Source organism: Centropristis striata, chromosome 14 (assembly GCF_030273125.1).
Source record: "Centropristis striata isolate RG_2023a ecotype Rhode Island chromosome 14, C.striata_1.0, whole genome shotgun sequence".
Lineage (NCBI taxonomy): Eukaryota > Metazoa > Chordata > Actinopteri > Perciformes > Serranidae > Centropristis > Centropristis striata.
This window is the reverse complement of record NC_081530.1, coordinates 14,203,424-14,222,937: the sequence shown is the minus strand read 5'-3', so window position 1 is coordinate 14,222,937 and position 19,514 is coordinate 14,203,424. Positions and strand designations below refer to the sequence as shown.

Below are 19,514 nucleotides of genomic sequence, written 5' to 3'. Positions count from 1 at the left end.
ATTACACAAATGATGACAACATGCAGTCTTTGTACTTACAGTGGAAGATGTATTAGGATGGGATTTCTTCGTATTATTTACTGTCTTAAGCCTCTGCCCACTCCTGTCTGGGGTAGTGCTCATTTAAAAGGATAAAGAGTGGAAAGTGGAAGCACCCCGACAGCAGTCGGCTTGCAATAAGCCTAGTGGGCCATTAGGCGAGCTCTCAACACATTACGTGAACATATCTATGCACCCTGTAGGATTGTGATGATGTGGATGTTGGATGAAAAGCGGGCAGGAAATAGTTTTTGTGCAGAAGCTCAATGTAAATGACTTGGCAGAATTAGAGCCTTGTACCTGGGGGATGGACGGACAGCTGGGTTTGTGTACTTGTGAAAACCTGTATCACTCTGCCATATGCTTGCAGGAATTTGTCTTGACAAACACACAATATTCGCGCACATAGTGTACATGGACGCCAAAGTGCGGGATGGATTTATTACAACCCCTGTACTCACAAATAGGTGTTAATACACACTAGAAGGACTTTGTCCAAACACACAATTTTGCCATTTGTTGTCTCCCATCACTTAAAGGTCCACCAATATGTCTTGTGAGAGTTTCATGTTGATTGTTTTCACAGTTTTACCCATTAAACAAGAAAGTATGAAGACTACAAATGAACTAACGCTCCGTTATGACTTCACTGCTCATAACCTGTCCATCTGTGATTTCTATTCCCTTTGCGAGGCTGCAGATGTTGCAGAATAAAAACACAAGGAGAAAAAAAAAGGTTGTTGTTAAAGGCACTCAAGACTCTCTGAGCCATGAGAATTTGCTTCAAAGATGCTATTTTTATCTATTGTTCCCCCCGTCTCCTCTCTCTCTCTCTCTCTCTCTCTCTCTCTCTCTCTCTCTCTCTCTCTCTCTCTCTCTCTCTCTCTCTCTCTCTCTCTCTCTCTCTCTCTCTCTCTCTCTCTCTCTCTCTCTCTCTCTCTCTCTCTCTCTCTCTCTCTCTCTCTCTCTCTCTCATAGCTGTTAAAAACACACACACACATGCACTCTGAGAGAAGGACACTTCCCATCACTCATGTCCCGGACATAGTTTAGTTTGGTGTCTCCCATCTGCACACATGTCACTTTATGTTATATTTTATTTTAGTTTATGCTATCATCATTAATGTTATTTATTGCGGCTGCCTATGTTTTTCAGAAAACTTTATTAGGACAGACCTGAAAAACAAGTAGCAAATGTTACGGGCCTGAGACAACGTGCGCCGATCTGCTTTAAGCCAGCTAAACGTTTCCATGTGGCCTTTATGGGAAACAAATGGTGAAAGGCACGCTGTGACAGTAAAGCCCAGCGCACAGCCTGGTATTGACCTGCGCTTATTGAATACCGCATCTCTTTCTTCTACCTCCACTCCATCCATTTCCATCCACCGTTCTCTTGCTTTTCCCACTCTATTTTCTCAGTCATTGTTTCAATCATTCCCCCTTTTTTTACATTTTCATGTTAATGTTTTGCTGATGTGCTCAAGGAAAGCCAGCAGCCTCCAAATCAAAGAAAGGATGTGTGATAGTCAACCGTTTGGGAATGTCCTGAGTCTGATGGGAAACGTGCTGTCTCTCAGGTGAGGCAAGGGCTGACCGAAGACGCAGTCACCCGAGATTTCCAGAGGTTTCCGGAGTGTGTGCTTTGTGTCTGGTCAGTGGAAAGAGTGGAGATGACAGCAGGATGGACAGCACTTTTCAGAAGAGAATGCAGTGAGTCAGCGAACAAGTGTGTTCAGGGTAAAAATCCCAGACAGACTAAATAATGTTCCCAGGCAGTGAGGAGGTGGTTGATTTAATGAGCGTGTCTCTGCTGCGCACCTGAAAAGAAGCTCACATGAACACGAGAGTTGCATAATTCTCCGGCTCTGCACTTGTCTGCTAAAAACACATCCTGTTGTTTGTAGTGAAAGTGACATTTTGGCAGTTTGAGGGGTTGCTCTTTGGCCATCCATGTGCATAAACACCTCTGTAAATAAACATGGATGTGGTTTTGTGGGGTAATTATGAATTGATTTGGTACGCAGTCACATTATGTACCCACTGAGATCTGCTACAGCATCTGCAAACCATTTGGAATATGAATCATCACCCACTTCCAGACAAACTGTTTGAGCACTTCCTATAAATCTAATAACTCATGCATTGCTCAACCATTTAGCACTAGACCGCACATCCAATCAAAAGTGAGAAGTCTTTAGGCCTCCTGAAGTTATGTTTGGGTCAGCAGGAGTGTTGGCAGGAAGGCTGAAATGAGAAACAAAACCAGTGAAGCACACCTTTCCAAGCTCAAAAATAAAAGCATGGATGACATCCAGCCAACCGGTTCAATAAAATCCTGGATCACCAGTGTCGCAAGGGATTCGTGTTAACAAAGAAAACATCTTCTCAGCAGGAAGACATGTCAGGTTGAAATTGATCCAAAGCTGAGTCTCTTCTCTGTCTCAGCAGTGACCTGGCTGGTTCCACGAGGGTTTCAGCCGGAGCCCTGGACGCCGCCGAGCCATTTAATGCCTTGTTTTTAGTTTTTCCTCCTTCCCTTTCTTCCAGGCTTTTTGGATGGGAGCTGCTAAGCTGCCTTCACTCTGCTTCCAATTTCCTCCTGCTCTTTTGTTCTTCCTCTTTTCTCCAGGATCTGATGAAGAGGAGTTTTTAGACGTTCCTGATGATACAGGTTTTACCCGTTCCAGATCCTCTTTATCTTTGAGCCTCATTTTCCCACAATACGCTCAACTTTTGTCTTGTTTTTCTCCCTCTTTTCTTCCCTTTTTCCTGACCCCGCAGCCGTTCGAGCTGGAGTTTATGTAACATCGGCAGAACTTTCCAGCTTGGAACGGCCTTGCTTGAAGATGGAGCGAAGAGAATGAGTGGGAGAGAAAGAAAAAAAAGTGTCATGTAATATTACACTGGCTAGGCCTGAGGGCAAACTGCACCTCACCTTAGACTTCATTATTCCAGGGCATTTTCCTCCATATGCACATATGTAAGCATATATTTATATCAATCTCCCAGGCAGCAACAAATACATTAATTCCAATTGAAAAGCAGGAATGTGAAAGTCCTGGTTTGCCCTGGACTAAAATCAAACCAGGCTTCCCTCCCAGAGCACAGGGCTGCCTAGAGGCTGCACACCAGCTGCACTGGACGGGATATCACCGCTCACAACTGCCAAGCATGAACCGACCATGTGTGTGTGTCACATTAAAAATTTGGAGTGACAAAACACACACCATATATTGATTAGAGTGAAGTACTTCTGGTGACGCATGTCTCCCAAGCAGGTCATCCGTCTAACTCTTAAAGCATGATATCTGAGCTAATATCACAACATAAATCTAGACACAAGCCCGAAGGCTTTATGTCTTCAGCAAGTCATTTATTATACGCCCACTTCAAGCACCTTTCACACTAGTCAGTGTGATTGTAAGGGGTCTGGATGTCCTATTATGCAGGCTAGACATTACAGTCTATGAGTATGACTTTCCATATAAAACACCTCAAGCTGTCACAGTGGAAAACACTGACTGGAATCTGACGGGTGATAAAGTCATGATAAAGTTCCCTGTGTGAGAGATGCTTCACGGGACATTGTTAGCTATATTTCCATTCAAGCCCTGTGTTAATTTTTTTGTAACATTGAAATGTTTTCAGATAAAATGCTAATTATGTTTAAGATTACATCTTAAACCATATTAATGTCAATTAAAACACATTCAAATGCAAAAAAAGCTTACTCGAAATGGTAACAGGCAAGTTGTTAAGTTCATAAAAAATTATGGAAAATGTTGGTGACCTTTAGTGCTTTCTTATTTTAAAGAAATGCAAAGTGGGAACATTTCGTTGCACCAAACATTACAGTGCAGATATGAGTTCCCACATGACCATGATGACTGTCACTCTTCAAAAAATCTGAAAGACTTAGAATTAACTTATCTTAACTTATCTTAACTGAACTTAATTTAATTTAATTACTAGTTTGTTGAAATGAATTTGAATACAACTATTGTAGCCTAATCTAAAACTATGTGATGAAAATGACATTGCAAAATATATTTATGTTGCCTCTGCTAATCACTTGCAAGCTAGCAGATTAATAATAATAATAATAATAATAATAATAATAATAATAATACATTCAATTTTTATAGCGCTTTTAAAGGTACTCAAAGTTGCTTTAGATTAGTGTAGATTTCTTTGATTGTAGTACTCAGCCTCAGGCTGAGGAAAGGAACAATTAAGGACATGAAATGTTGGGCTTTTTCAATATGAATCATGAAGTATAGCTATGGAATAATAATGTAATTAGTATTGGACAAAGTTATACTTAGACTTGATTGTGGTTTTCAATAAAAAAGTTCACCAAAGTTATAACAGGATTTAATTGATCCGGTGGAATTCATGTATTTCTGTACATAAACCTGCTTGTGACGCCAGAGAAAGCATCAAAGCATTACCAAAGTCCGTAGCATTCATCCTCTGGGGACCATGAATTTGAAGACACTATGCCAAACCATCCTATAGCCTGATTGTTGGGATATTTTAATCTGGACCAGTGAGACCAGTGACTGGCATCACCATCACTCAAGATCTGCGAGTGTAGCTAATAAAAATAGTGAATTTGTCTTTGTAAGTCAGCTACTTAAGGCATAACTCATATCATTTCTGCTACTTAACCTTTTGCCATTAATGACAAGGCCAAACAAAGGTCCACATAGTCATTGTAGGTATTATTTTCAGGCGTATATTAATTCTTATATTGCTGGAATGTATGTTGGTATGTCTGCCCAACTGCAAAGCCTTCAAAGTATTTCTATTGTTGCCAAGTTCAAGACCTCTTGTTCACCTGCCTGGCAGTGGCACAAAGGCCTTGGGTTGGTGAAAGATTTATGTATTGGGCCTTATTCATTGGACAGGCCAGTCTGCACAGAACATGCCTCTCTGCTGAACCACAATGCCTGTGAAAGATGTAGTGCTTACACATCTAGTACAGCACAAGTGATTCAAGAGTCATGGAAGTTCTGTGCTTCCAGGTGCATGACGTTGCAAAATGCATGGTTTTAACTAGATGTATGATATATGCTAGCAGTGTGATGCAATAGGCTATTAGCACAAGAGAGGATGTTGTTATTACAGGAAAGGAGCTGTACTTCCAGTCCTACCTGGCTGACAGGAGCTTCTCTGTCCTGCTTGGGGATTTCTTCTCCTCTGTTGCCCCCCTCACCTGTGGGGTCCCTCAGGGCTCTATACTAGGTCCCATCCTCTTCCTGTTATATATTTTACCCCTAGGGGACATCCTGGTCAAACACAACATCTCCTTCCACTGCTTTGCCGACGACGTCCAGCTATATCTGCCTCTTAAGGTTGATGGGCAGGCTGCACTCCAGCCATTGCTTGATTGTCTGGCTGACATCAGATCATGGATGGGTGCAAACTTCCTCAACCTTAATGAGAGCAAGACGGAGATCATTATTTTTGGAAAAACCTCTCCGGCCTTCTCCACTGATGCCCTAGGCCCTCTAGCCTCCAACATCCGGCCTTCTGTCAAAAACCTTGTCGTTATTTTTGACAGTGCTTTTAAGTTTGAACAGCAGGTTAGTGCAGTGGTAAGGAGAAGCTTTTTCCACCTTAGAACTCTAGCCAAGACTAAAGCTTACCTGCCTCAGAGTGACCTGGAGAAAACTATCCATGCCTTCATCACATCACAACTGGACTACTGTAACGCCCTCTACACCGGCATGGATCAATTGCAGCTTCGCCGCCTGCAGTTGGTCCAAAACTCAGCCGCCAGACTCCTCACCTGCACTAAAAAACATGATCACATCACCCCGGTCCTCGCATCACTCCACTGGCTCCCCATCCGTCACCGCATCAACTATAAACTACTTCTAACTATCTACAAATCCCTCCATGGTCTGGCCCCTACATACCTGTCTGACCTCCTGCACCACCACACCCCCTCCAGAGCTCTACGGTCAGCTGACCAGCTGCTGTTGGAGGTGCCCAGGTCCAGACTAAAAACAAGGGGCGACAGGGCCTTCTCAGTAGCAGCCCCCAGACTCTGGAACTGCCTCCCCCTCCACATCCGTGCAGCGCAGTCCCTAAATGTTTTTAAGTCTCACTTAAAAACCCACCTCTTTTCTCTTGCCTACAATTAAAGTTTTTTGTTGTTTTGTTTGTATTGTTTTGTTTTGTTTTGTTTTGTTTTGCTTTGTTTTGTTTTAGTCTCTTTTTACCTTTGTCAATTCTGTATTTTATTGCACTTTTTGCACTTTTATGTGAAGCACTTTGGTGCGGCTCAGCCGTCTGTAAATGCGCTATATAAATAAATTTGACTTGACTTGACTTGACTTGTATGAGTCTGATGGAGTGCAAGAGGAAATGTATACCTGTATTTATTGTCCTTTATATACAACACATGCACACAGTATATTCGGGATGCATAATGCAAGTGTATTCTCAAGTGGTAGTGTTCGTGCCAAACGTGTAGCTGAATGTTCAACTTTTTTGCTTTTCCTATTTCCTCGCTCATGTCATTCAGTAATGCGAGCGCTGCGCCAAAAGTTCTTAATTTCTATGGCGTCGAGATGTTTGTGTCTACGTGCGTACATATTGTGCAGAAATTCTCCCTGCACACGTGTGCATCTGCTTCACCTATGTGCCTCCCTGTGTGATTTCGTTACTCATTCGATGCGGAGGTGCTGAAAGCACTCTCTGCGGGCCTCATAACGCACAAACCTTTTTCCAATTAGCCCGCCAGGTTGGGCTCAGTGGTGCTTAGATCTACTGTAAATCTGACCCAGACAAAACACCCACTGGGTCCTGCTCCAAGGGGACAGATAGAGAGAGGAAGACGGAGGAAGCTGTCAAAAGCTGTGTAGCATTTTGTCGGATGGTTTCCGGGCCTCTCATGCTGCAGGTCAGTGTCTGGCCCTCCGACTGTCAGCATCCACATCAGCTAGCCAGTTACAGGACAGTCATATGGTTTCATGCAGGGAAAAATTAAAAAGCCAGACTGATTCTGATCTCTGTGGCCACGATACAACCACACACATGAACGCAAGCGGCCACAAACAGTCCCACATGCAAGAATCAAACCTTTTCTCTCTGTACGGACTGGACCAGAAGCATGCCTCATGTCAGTAGAAGTGTCTCAGTGAACAGCGGGTAGCAAACTGTCACTAAGTGAGATTCCCTTTGTTTGTTAGCCTTTCCAGTTAATGTCATCTGAGCACACTGCGGTTTATGTTTTACAGTAACTATGAACGATTTTGTTGTTAATATACTGTGAGACCATGTAATTATTTCCGATTTCCTCTTCCTTAATTCTATGAAAGCGTTTCTTTGATTCAGAAATTTAACCATAATCAGTTAAACCAAAATTGTATTCCAAAGAAACAAAGGAAAGTGAAACATAATCACTGAAAATAATCCGTTTTCAGAATACCACATTTGGTTTCCTTTGCACTCGGTATGCAGCACGCACCATGGAGACATTTTTAGTGGACATAAAAGCCAGAGGAGCTGAGTGAATGAGACCTGGATGTCCTCGGAGATGTACTTTGGAAGATAAAAGCATGACTACAACTGCAAGGGAGCATCCAACATTCACATTTTTTCCGCTTAACTTTTATCTCTCCTTTGTCCTTTGCTGTTTTATCTACTTCTTGGCAGGTGTAGATGAGTGTGAAATAGATGACGCTGGGAGAAAAATGAAAACATGATCACACTTTCTTTTGACCAGAATGTTTATCTGGCATGAGTAACCAGTTCATGTCTTTGTCCACACGGCAATAAATCCAAAATCTTTCATCAAAGTCTACTATTCTTACCACTAATCAGAACATTAAACACATGATTACCCGCTTGTCCGTGCAGACTTTTTATTATTTATTCCTCTTAAAATCTGAAACCCAATAGTATAAACAATTACTGATGTGAAAACTTTGGAGGTACCAATAACAGTACAGTCTTTACCACTAACATTGTTAGTGGTAAAGACGTTTCATCCAGACTGAAATTTCTCAAACGCTATTGGATGGATTACCACAAACTTTTGTGTAGACATTCATGGTTCTTGGATAAATTTATCTAGGATATATTAAGTTGATTCCCCCGATTTTTCTTAAAATACCACCACAAGTCTCACTTTTGTAGTTCTGAACAATTTCTAATTTGATGGATTGCCATAAAAAAAAATAAAAAAATTCATATGTCTAATATTTTCATTTATTACCAAATACCTGCTAATCTAATGGCAATCCATCAGAGTCAGCTGTATTTTATTTTTTAGTGCTAAATAGCTAATTTTAGCATGCTAATGCCCCAAACTAACGCGGCCAACATGGCAAACAATAACCTGCTAAACATCAGTATGTTAGCATCTTCAGTGTACACATGTTAGCATACTGATATTCAGCTTTTAGCTCAAAACACTGCTGGGACTACAGCAGGGGTGGGCAATTAATTTTCCCAAGGGGCCACATGACCAACACCACAAAGGTTACGTGGGCCGGGCCAAAACTGAATTAAATTCTGCTCAATATTAATTTAACCGCTTTATGAAATAGTCAATTATCTGGTTTTGAGCAGCTACTGATAACAATACATGTTATGATAAGACTGTTAATGTGGAATAAATCAAATATACCATTAAAAAGTAGTAAATACTCCAATCACTATATCACTTTAACATTTATTTTAAACACAACTGTAAATGACATTTAGCATGGTTCCTATTGGTGTATTTATATTATACAGCTTGTTTTTCATGTTTGTACATTTTCTAGGTGTTTAACAATGTTGTGATGCTTTTATTTTGAAAAGGTGCTGTCCAGTGTGAAACGGGTGCTTTAATTTTGAAAAGGTAGTGACAGGAAATAACAGGTGGAACGGTTAAATGAAAAACGAACGGTAAATAATAACGAGTGCGTTGTAATTCATATAAAGTTGATATAAAGTATGAAAAAGGCTTCTTTAGTGGCTGACAGAAAACAAGGTTTGTTAAAGTTTATTTTCTTCTGTCATATATATATTAGTGGCTATATTTGTTGTCTTAACTACAGTAAAAGTGCTTGTTAGCTCATGTGCTAATGCTAACGTTTGTTATTGTTTTCCCACCTCGTAGCTCTTATGGTGGATTCACAAGGTGACCAAGGAATTTATTAACTTGTTAATTGTTAATTTATTAACTTTATGCAAAAAAGCAATAGGTGTTTTTGACTAAAGGTACCTCGGTAACTCGGGTAATTTATACGCAAATTGCCTTCAAAATAAAAGCACTGTGGTTGTTTTGATTTCTAATTTCTGGTATACAGTCTATGGTAACCTCATGCGGGCCGGTGTTATATGCCTACTGGTTTCCACACCAACCGGTTTCCTTGTTCGTGCGTGCGTCAACATCTGCAGCTGTGGCACCCCTCTGTCAGCATATTCGTCACATATTTATAAACATAATACCTGGCGTTTTACGAGTCGCATCTCCTATCTACTGTGGGGAACATCATTGAATAAGTGAACACTACATCACAGCTGCCTATATAAAAAAGAAATGTATGAAAATAAAATGTTTGCGAGATTGGTAAGAGCTGGATTCGAACTCACATAAGCAAAATTACGTAGCATATTATCCATCAGCTATACATGTTAAGCCATTTATCTTCTCTCATTCTCCGTGCCTTCAATTATTTATCCTTCAAGTTGCTTACGTCAGTTACCAGGTAATATTGGCTTGATCCAAAACAACTGGCTACCTTGAGCCGAACATAGAAAATTACCGAATTTATTTATCAAGTTCCTCCCTCTCTCACTCACTCACTGCCCCTGTCTTGACCGAGGCTACTGTCATATTAACCACTTTATGAGCCACATATGAAACATATTGTGACATATAAATACTTTTTAAAAGTGAAGATCTAACTAGCCAATGCTCAGCGCTACTTCTCTGGCCAAAACACTTACTTTTAAATGTCCATGCTTTTCAAATGCATAATGTACACGCACACTTTTAAAATGATGTTTATTTTATTAATCTTAAACAGGATGGAGCAATTAGGGAGCTAATCACTAACATTAAGCGCAGGAGAGTATAAAATAAGCATAGAGCAGGTGACACGTCTTTTGCTCTGTTGCTAAAATAAAGTACTTTAACGTTAGCAATCGAACAATTAGAAACAAAAAAACCCTTGAAACTATGGACCCTCAGAAAGTCGAGGGAAATTTTAATTTTAAGCTCAAAAATATCTACCCTCCAGACGCAACAAAAAAAATCAGCGTTATCTACTTAAACGAAGGACAGAAAGTTATTATTATTATTATTATTATTATTATTATTATATACCTTATTTGAGGCTTATATTAGGGAATATAATATAGCTACACAAAAGGCAATGACTGTAAATTCTTTGGTCCATGCCTTTGTTCTGTGTGTAGAACATTTTCATAAGATACCTACACACAAGACAAGAGAAGTAGCGCTGAGCATTGGGTAGTTAGATCGTCAGTTTTAAAAGTATTTATATGTCACAATATGTTTCATATGTGCCTCATAAAGTGGTTAATCGGACAGTAGCCTCGGTCGAGACAGGGGCAGTGAGTGAGAGAGGGAGGAACTTGATAAATATGTTCGGTAATTTTCTATGTTCAGCTCAAGGTAACCAGTTGTTTTGCATCGAGCCAAAACAAAATGTTACCTGGTAACTGACGTAAGCAATTTAATTAATATATAATTGAAGGCACGGAGAATGAGAGAAGATAAATGGCTTAACGTGTATAGCTGATGGATAATATGTTACTTAATTTTGCTCATGTGAGTTCGAATCCAGCTCTTACCGATCTTGCAAACATTTTATTTTCATACATTTCTTTTTTTTATAGGCAGCTGTGATGTAGTGTTCACTTATTCAATGATGTTCCCCACAGTAGATAGGAGATGCGACTCATAATGCGGCAGGTATTATGTTTATAAATATGTGACGAATCTGCTGACAGAGGGGGGCCACAGCTGCGGATGTTGACGCACCCACGCATACGGAAACCAGTTGGTGTGGAAACCAGTAGGGATATAACACCGGACAAGGACAGCCAACGGGCCGGATATGGCCCGCAGGCCACCTAATGCCCAGGTCTGGTCTACAGCCTCACTGAGCCGCTATCGGGGTGGTAAAGATGATCTTGTTACCAGTCACGGCAACAGTTATGCAAACATTGATCCACTGCATTTATAACACTTCCATAATAAAACTTTTTTGCATTAGGTGCAAAACCGGTTGATGGATGATCTGAAGGATGCTTTCCTGATCCGACCCGGTTCTGGGAATTATCCCCCGACCAACAGGCCATCTGGACCTTAATGATTTGTCCTTCCGGAACATCTATTCTACCGTTTAATAAGGGTTAAGGTGAAATCATAAACTGCTATAAATGGGATGTGCTTCAACCACAATTAATTTGAAACACTAAATCTACTCTAACACCTGGGGCCAGAGGCAACAACCATCCTGATGGCGACACCTCTACCATGAATGCTCGATCCGCTAGGGTGGACCTGGTTAATAGAAGCTCAAAGAGTGGACTGTTTGGAGACACAACCCCCCATTCACGCCCAGCTCTGGTGCTGCATGGTCTGGTTCAACTTTACAACATGAAGGGGGGTCTTAAAAACATGCCCTGTCACTACTCAACCTCCAAAAAATGTCACTGATTTAACATATACACACACACACACCTGCCTATGGCTCACCAATCTCTGAAACGTGCTGGGAGAAAGGTGGGGCTGTAGTTTCAGAAGGGTATTTATGACATCATGACATCATCAAACCAGGTGATGGAGTGCTGTGTCATGCTTTGTTTGGTTTTCCAGCACTAACCGTATTAGCAATAACACCAGCTCTGGGAAAACATGTCAGTGGAGGGTATGGCTCGGATTGGCTCACAACGGTGAGGAGAGGAAAAGAACATAAAAAAATAACCCTGGGGGGGAATGTGTTCGGAAGAAATTTGAGTTTGAACGTAAGTGCATAATTATAACAAGGTGCCGTCAATCACAATTCCACCTCCCTCAACCAGTCCCTTCACACCTCAGTGACCCCTTACCTCCCTGCACACACTACAACACTAACATTGTGCTCCTTGTGACACATGACGTACTCCTCAACACCTTCATATTGAACATACTGTATGATGACAAAGATGCATTTTCTTTAAATCTATGCCAGTGGTTTGAGGTGTTTTAGCCCATTTTAGCTACATTATTTTTACTTTTTGACAAAGTTACATGGCATTAAAACTACCATGACGTTTTATGAAAATTGTGCCAGTAGTTTTTCCGTAATCCTACTGACAAACAGACCAATAAAAAAACTGAACCGCAAACATAACCTCCTTGGCTGGTGTTATAAGTATCAATATATTTTTTAAATAATTAAAAACCACTTTTACCTACCTAAAAAGTAGTAACAGGAGTCATAGTTAGAGTGGGAGTGAAAGGCTTTAGGATAGAGTTATAAATAAATGGTTGGATGAATGGGTTGTCAAAATGTAACCCAGTAATCTTTTCAACCATTTTATAATCAATTTTCTGTACAATAAACACAATTTAGAAACTGACAGAGTGTGCATGACTGCCGATATTCATGGCTGTGCAAAAATAACAGAATGACTGTGGTTAGTAGTACAAGGTGTGGACGCTTGAATCTGCAGGGAAAGAATGACAGACTTAGTGGATGGTTCCATGAAATGTGACTCATTCATTTGCACCTCTTTATGGAGTTGTGTACTTCATTTAAAAAAAGTACACTGTATCTAAAAATAGGAGCAAATAACACGCTTGGAAAACTGCATCTAATATTTCCATTTTCACATTTTGGGCAATTATGCAAAGTGTGTGACGGGGTTACAACCAAAACGATGGTGGTGTGATGTGGTCAAAGACACATCACACCACCTGTAAACCCGCCCCTCACTACTGGTTTTCTAAAGGCCAAGTAGACCTTTAACAGCACCCAGCAACCCAAGAAAAACATAATTATTTCCATTTCTTGAAAGGGCTCAAATCCATACGTTTCTTGTTGTGTGTATATAGTGTCCATATACAGTATATATGAGTAGTATGGAATCATTCAAGATCAAATATCTGCATCTTTTTGTATATTGTTGCAAGAACCCATCAGCAATCTTTCTACAAGCCAACAGAAACATCTAGATGTTGGAAGTACAGTGGGATAGTAATAATTTCTGTCTAATATTTGCTTTTTCACATTTTGGGCACTTATGCAAAGTGTGTGACAGGGTTAAAACTAAACTGATGATGGTGTGATGTGGTCAAAGATAGGGATGGGTACCTTTCACATTTGAACCGATACCCGGTACCTGGGAATCGGTATCGGTACTCAACAGTACCAACTTTCGGTACTTTTGCGTTTGTTTATGTGATAATAAATGTTAATTTGTTTAATAATAAAATCTAATTTTTTCAATTCAACAAAATATAAACTTTAAAAAATATATCAAAACAATATAAAATCCAGGATGAGCAGTGCTTTATTGTTGAGTGAAGGTTGCAGTGTTATCAAAGAATGCAGAGGAGCGGTCTCAGGTTGCAAGTGCACGGAGGAGAAAAAAAAAACAGGTTGCAAGTGCACGTGTGATTTGTTGTGATGACGTCGTCGTCGGTCAGACAGTATTGTGGGTATGGCATGGTTGGACTAAACAAAGTTGAGTCGGGCTGCTCTGTGCACATATCGAGGATGACGCAGGAGTCCGAGGGATTTAATTTCAGTGAGGCAGTTTGGAGTAAAGTGGCAGGTAATATTCCTGAGTTGAAGATCAGAGTTTTAGCGGAGTATTAGCGGAGTATTAGCGGAGGACCAGAGATGCAGCAGCTAGCTGCTAGCTGTTAATGACTGGTCTACAGAAGAATGGAGAGAGCAAACGGAGTAAGGAAGGTCCAATCTCAAGGCAGACGAAGCCCAGGTAGAGACATTGGAGAGATAGCAGCTGGCGGCTAGCAGGCCTAGAGCCGGGTTGTTCGTCTCTGCGCTGGAGTGGAAGAGGGCAGCAGCTAGTGGCCGCGGTGAGCAGACAGGACCAGACGAGGAGGTAAATTAAAAAAAAAAAAAATAGTGCGATCGTCAGCACGCTTGTTAATCAAAGACATCAAATGAAAACAGGTTGAAATCAATGATCAGTTTAAAGTTAACGCCGTTTAGGTACCGAAACATGGTACCGTTTGATTTTACTTGAATCGGTACTCGGTAGTACCGACGGAGTTCGGTCAGTACCTATAAAAGTACCGAATTTGGTACCCATCCCCAGTCAAAGACACGTCGCACCACCTGTAAACCCACCCCTCACTACTGGTTTTCTAGAGACCAAGTAGGTCTTCAGCAACCCAAGACAAACACAATTATTTCCATTTCTTGAAAGAGCTCAAATCCGTATGCTTCTTGTTGTGTGTATGGGTATTTGTGTGTATTGAATGTCCATATACGAGTAATATGGAATCATTCAAGTTCAAATATCTGCATCCTTTGAAGTCCATTGTTGCAAGAAAACATCAGCAATCTTCGTATAAGCCAACAGAAACATCTAGATGTTGGAAGTTTAGTGGGATGGTAACAATGTTTCCTGTATATGTTTCCATTTCAGGACACCCAGAGACTGAGGTGGGAGGAGTATGGATGCCTCAGCTGACAGATGAGGTCACTGTAGGAAAAGGAAGTGGGATGCACTTGCTTGACCTATCAACTGGGCGTAGGAAATGTGAATTGTCATCTGAGGCCAGGTCAGTCTGTCTGTGTCTTCTGCTCCTTTTAATAGCACATCGATTACTGTTACTTGTTGATTGGTTAATATCATCAAAACTAAGAAATGTGAACTAATTGTGGCGCCTGACCAGGAAGGTCTATCTTGTAATCTGAGTGTGCATGAAGCATATGTATGTAGCATATATGCTGCAATAACATCAGTTTTATCAGGACTGGAGAGCATTTCTTCACTGCACTGCAGGATTTTGTTCCTCTCCTGAGGGGTTTCAGCATTGATGGTGTGTGATAGACAGATGGTTAATCCAATCATCAGCCAGGTATCTTTTGAAAGTGCCCTTTTCCAATCAGGTTTCAATCGCAGCTTCTTAGATGATTCTGGCAGTGTCAGTTTACTTTCAAACCTCATGCAGCCAAAAGTCTGCAATGGAGGATCCCACTTGATTGTGCAACAATTTGAATGCAGGTTATGTTGCCAGATTTATCAATTTAATCTAATTGAGGGCCGTGATTGGTTTCTCTTGACAAGCTTTGGTGGGAACAGATCTGTCGCACAAACCCCCCAAGGTAATTATGAAGTCAGTGGCGCAAGATAATTGGCCTCTATTATCCTTGTCTGGATGAGTGAGGACAAACAAAGCTGTCCTGCAGAGGAGGGGAACAACGGTCATCCCGCTGCCCATATTACCTAAGCCGCTTTTCAGGTGAAACTGGAGATCCCATGCTGTGGAAGAGTTTTGGCTAGCTGTGGGGATCAGATATGGGAGAGGAGATTAGAGGAAAAGTAATTTGGCAAAATTGTTTAATGGAGGCGTGAGACACGAGTTAAATTGGATGAGGTCTGGCCTCTGTACATGTAGAGAAACCGCAGCAAACCATATATCCATTGAGTCATTCCTGAGCAGTTTTTGGCATAAACCACAGATTCATTTTCCTCTTTTCAATCTCATGCTCCATCCTCATCTCCTACTCACTCAGCTTCTCCTCTGCATCATTTTCTCTCTGTGGTATTATGGTTTCAAAGTGATAATTCCAATTTACCTTCATGGTTTTGACACGGCGTAAATCTCTTTCCACTACTCTTCAACATGGACTTAACACAGCATAGCAGGCCCAGCCCAAATGCACTTTCCTTCATAAACCTCTCGATCCTATTTCCCAGACTATTATGCTTGCATATTTCAATCGGCATGGAGCGCAAGTGAGGGGTGGAGGAGGAAGGGGTGAGAGGGAGGAGGGAGAGGGGAGGAATGAAAAACACAAGGAGGTCAGCGAGAGAGACATTTCTTTCTTTCACACCATGTGTTACTGTAAGATATTCATTTCCTCTGCGATTCCTCTCCCTCCCTCCAGCCCTTTGTTTTTCTTCTCCATCACTGTCAGTGTGCACTGGCTGAGGTAGTCCAGGTCGCATCAAGTCCACTGGATCGCGTCTATATCTTGGATTCATCCCTCCAAATTGGTTTCCCAAATTGTGAACCGTGCAGAGTGCAGCTGTGGTAACCTGAGAGCTTTCTGTTGTAGTTCTGAGCCGCCAAAGCCCATTAAAAATGAGCATGTTTGACTTCTGAGCCTGGTTTTGTGATTGAACTAAAGGGACAATCTTATTATCAAATCGAATCTAGATAGAGATCTGTTGACTTCATGTGAGATTTATATTCAGACTTGGATTGACTGTAAGGTAACATGGCAGCGGCACCATCTGCTAACAGGGCTTTTATTGCAAGCTGGTGAAGTTTTATTAATTCATGCAAGGCAGTAATTAATAAAGTCTTTAACAATCGAGGCAAATGGGGGGAAAAATGAGATTCCCCCCCCTCATTTTTTTTTCTCTTTGAGCATTTCTAGTTCCTGGCCTGTACTGCCTCTCCAGTAAGCCCAAAGTTATTATTTAACAGTGCAGCATGGCTCTGACTTAAGTCATTCTCATCATAAAATCATAAAAAACACTACTGTGGTTGTACTTCAAAATGCAAAGTATTCTGGCAGTCATCAAGTGGATATAAGTCATTCCATGTGGAGGCGAGGGTTGTTGAGGCTCAGAGTGTCACATGCTTCTGTTGCAGCTCTTTGGTTCCCATGCACAGTAGCCAAGGATCCTCATTAAATTGTGTGTTTTCATTTAAGTCTTAATGTGCTGTCGCTAACTGGTTACATCATCCCAAACCTTCGGAATAAGGAACAGGATGTTTTTGACATCCAGTCTGATTCAATTGTAATCCATCTTTGTACCAGATGTACCGTGATATGCAGATCAGAGGTCATATAGACACAGGTGCTCAAAAAACACTCCAACTCTAGTGGTTTGTTATGCTGACAGGTAGCTGAACTGTTACTTGAGATAATCATGAGGTATTAGTATTAGGCCGGGGCAAACATTTTCATACCAATTTGATATTTAGCCAAACACCGGACTGGACCAGTATACCACATTTTTTCATCAGTTTTATCAAGTGTTGCATTGAACTCAGAAGGTGTTTGAATTACTTGGTGGTGATAATGCACCTCTAAGCTTGTTTGCCAGATGAAGAAGAAGAAATAGAGAATTATAATTATATCCGTGTCTGGGTTCTGTAACTTTACTTTATTTCCAGAGAACGACTCTTTCTCTCACTCTGACTGCAGAGCATGTGTGAAAGAGCAAGGGAAGATAAACACAGATAGTGTTGTTCTTCCAAACTCTTAGAAAAATAACAATAAATATATTTTGATGTCCATAAATATGCCTCGGCGGCCCCCCTGGGTATAGCCTATATGTGAAAAACACTTCAAATTAAAGTTGGATTTAGCACTGTGATTCTTTCTGCACAGATAGTTGTTTGTCAAACCCCTCCCCCAAAAAAATGATTGTCCAACCATAGCTTAGCAACCATAACTAGGCACGTTGGGCTTTCAAGCTTCAGATTTTCTGAGAATGCCAAAACAGGGTGCAAGAGTTCAAACAAGAGTGCAAGGAATGCATGAAATAGCTCTATCATAACTGTAAGTGGCAACCTTTAGTATGTCTGGCTGCGATAAAATCCCACTGGTTTTCTTGGCTAGAGACAGGCTAAATAGCAGGGTGGTTAGGCATATAGTTAAGGTCGGGCATGACTTCGAGTGGTTAGTGTCAGGATAGCCCATTGGTCAGGGGATTGGACCTGAACAAATTGGGTTTCCAGTACCTCATGCAAGCATGGATGCCTGGCCAAAAAACTGCATGCTATGCAGGGGGTGTCCAGAGAAGCAGTGGGAATCATAATTTGCACCCTTCAGAAGAAGCCAAGCTTTAATTCTAAGCCCAAGAAGCACATCATTACCTACCTATATAAGTTTCTGGGGTTACAGGCTACTTTTTAAAAAAAAGCCCCCATTCATGCCTGGCACATCCACTGTGTAATATTTAAAGCCTCTCCTGTGCTATCACAGTTTAAGCTAACATTAGCCTCTTTGCTCTCTCTTCTTTATTGAACTTGGGACACGCAGCTTTAGCCTTATTTCAGCATGATATCATGTATGTATCCATCAAGTGCATACTTAAAATGCCTTATAAGGATTCACATTTTAAAATATATCAGACTTATGGAGCCAATGTTAGCTCCATTAGCCAGCTAGCTACAGATCATAAGCTGATAGGGATTTCAAATAGTAAATCTGCCACTGTTATCATCATAAACTTCATACAGTATGTGGTGTTTGGAGAAGCACATCGTTCATCAGAGAATTTGTCATCAGACGATACCGTCATGTTTTCTGAGGACGTCACCAAAGCATTTCTGGGATAATATTTAGCCAGGTGCTGCATGTGGATCGGGAGACGTTTATAGAGCTGAGTGCTTTATGGAATCCATACCCCCCCTCTTTTAGATCAGAGCAGCAATGCAGAGGTCTGCCTGCACAGTGTCCCCCTGAGAGAGACAGAAAGAGGGAAAGGGGAAGATGGAGTGAAGAGGAAAGAGCAGGACACAATGATGGAGAGAGCGGAAAGAAAGTGAATACCAGATATCGACAGAGACAAATACCCCTGCTTCTGACAGTGACAGGTAATTCAAATACCCTGCAATGCTGCAACCCAGGCCCCATACTGCTGCTATTTTTCTGACCAATTTGTAGGGAGATAATCACATTTTGGATCCAAAAATCTCCACGCCACAGTGAAGTAGAACTACAGAGCTCTGCTAAATTCCTGCCTTTGGAATTTGGATTCCTGTGTTTGGAGACATATGCTTTATATACGAGCCTGGACTGGGCCCACGCACTGCTTTATTTTCTTAACCAGACACCCACTGGCATGTAACGTAACTGTGGTCAAAAACAGGGAGAGGTTTCAGTCATGTCCAGACCCCACCCCACCCGCCGACGTCCATGCACGGCGCCTCGCCCCACGTGTTCAGCTCGCTCCTATGTGTCCATGAAAGTGAGAGAGGCTGAGAGATTCAGGAAAGAGAATAGTAGGATTTGGGCCCTACCAGAGGGCCACCTCGGTGGCTAGGTTTACCTCCGCTCATTCTTCCCTCCCCTCTTCCCTCCTTTTTTCCACATGAACAGGAAAACCCTGGCCTTCCCTCCCCCTGAGTAGTGGTGTGTACTCTATGTGTCTATGAGAGAGAGGTGGCTCGAGCTGGATCTGCTTGGCCTTGGGAAAACCACATACTGGAGTGTACCTAGCCTCCAACATGCTTCCCACAGAGAAACATACATCAGGGACTTCTGTGGCCCCCTCATAAAATCTGCACCCCA

At 41.5% G+C, this 19,514-nt stretch overlaps 1 protein-coding gene across 2 annotated transcripts in view; it reads left to right on the top strand.

Moving 5' to 3' along the window:
* Nucleotides 1–8,921: 8,921 nt before the first annotated feature.
* Nucleotides 8,922–19,514, top strand: part of col8a2 (collagen, type VIII, alpha 2) — a 146,840-nt gene continuing 136,247 nt past the window's right edge. For both annotated transcript variants that reach the window (XM_059350022.1, XM_059350020.1), the window contains exons 1-2: nt 8,922–9,031; nt 14,680–14,815. The gene's annotated coding sequence lies outside the window, so the exon portion shown is untranslated. The remainder of the gene's footprint in view (nt 9,032–14,679; nt 14,816–19,514) is intronic.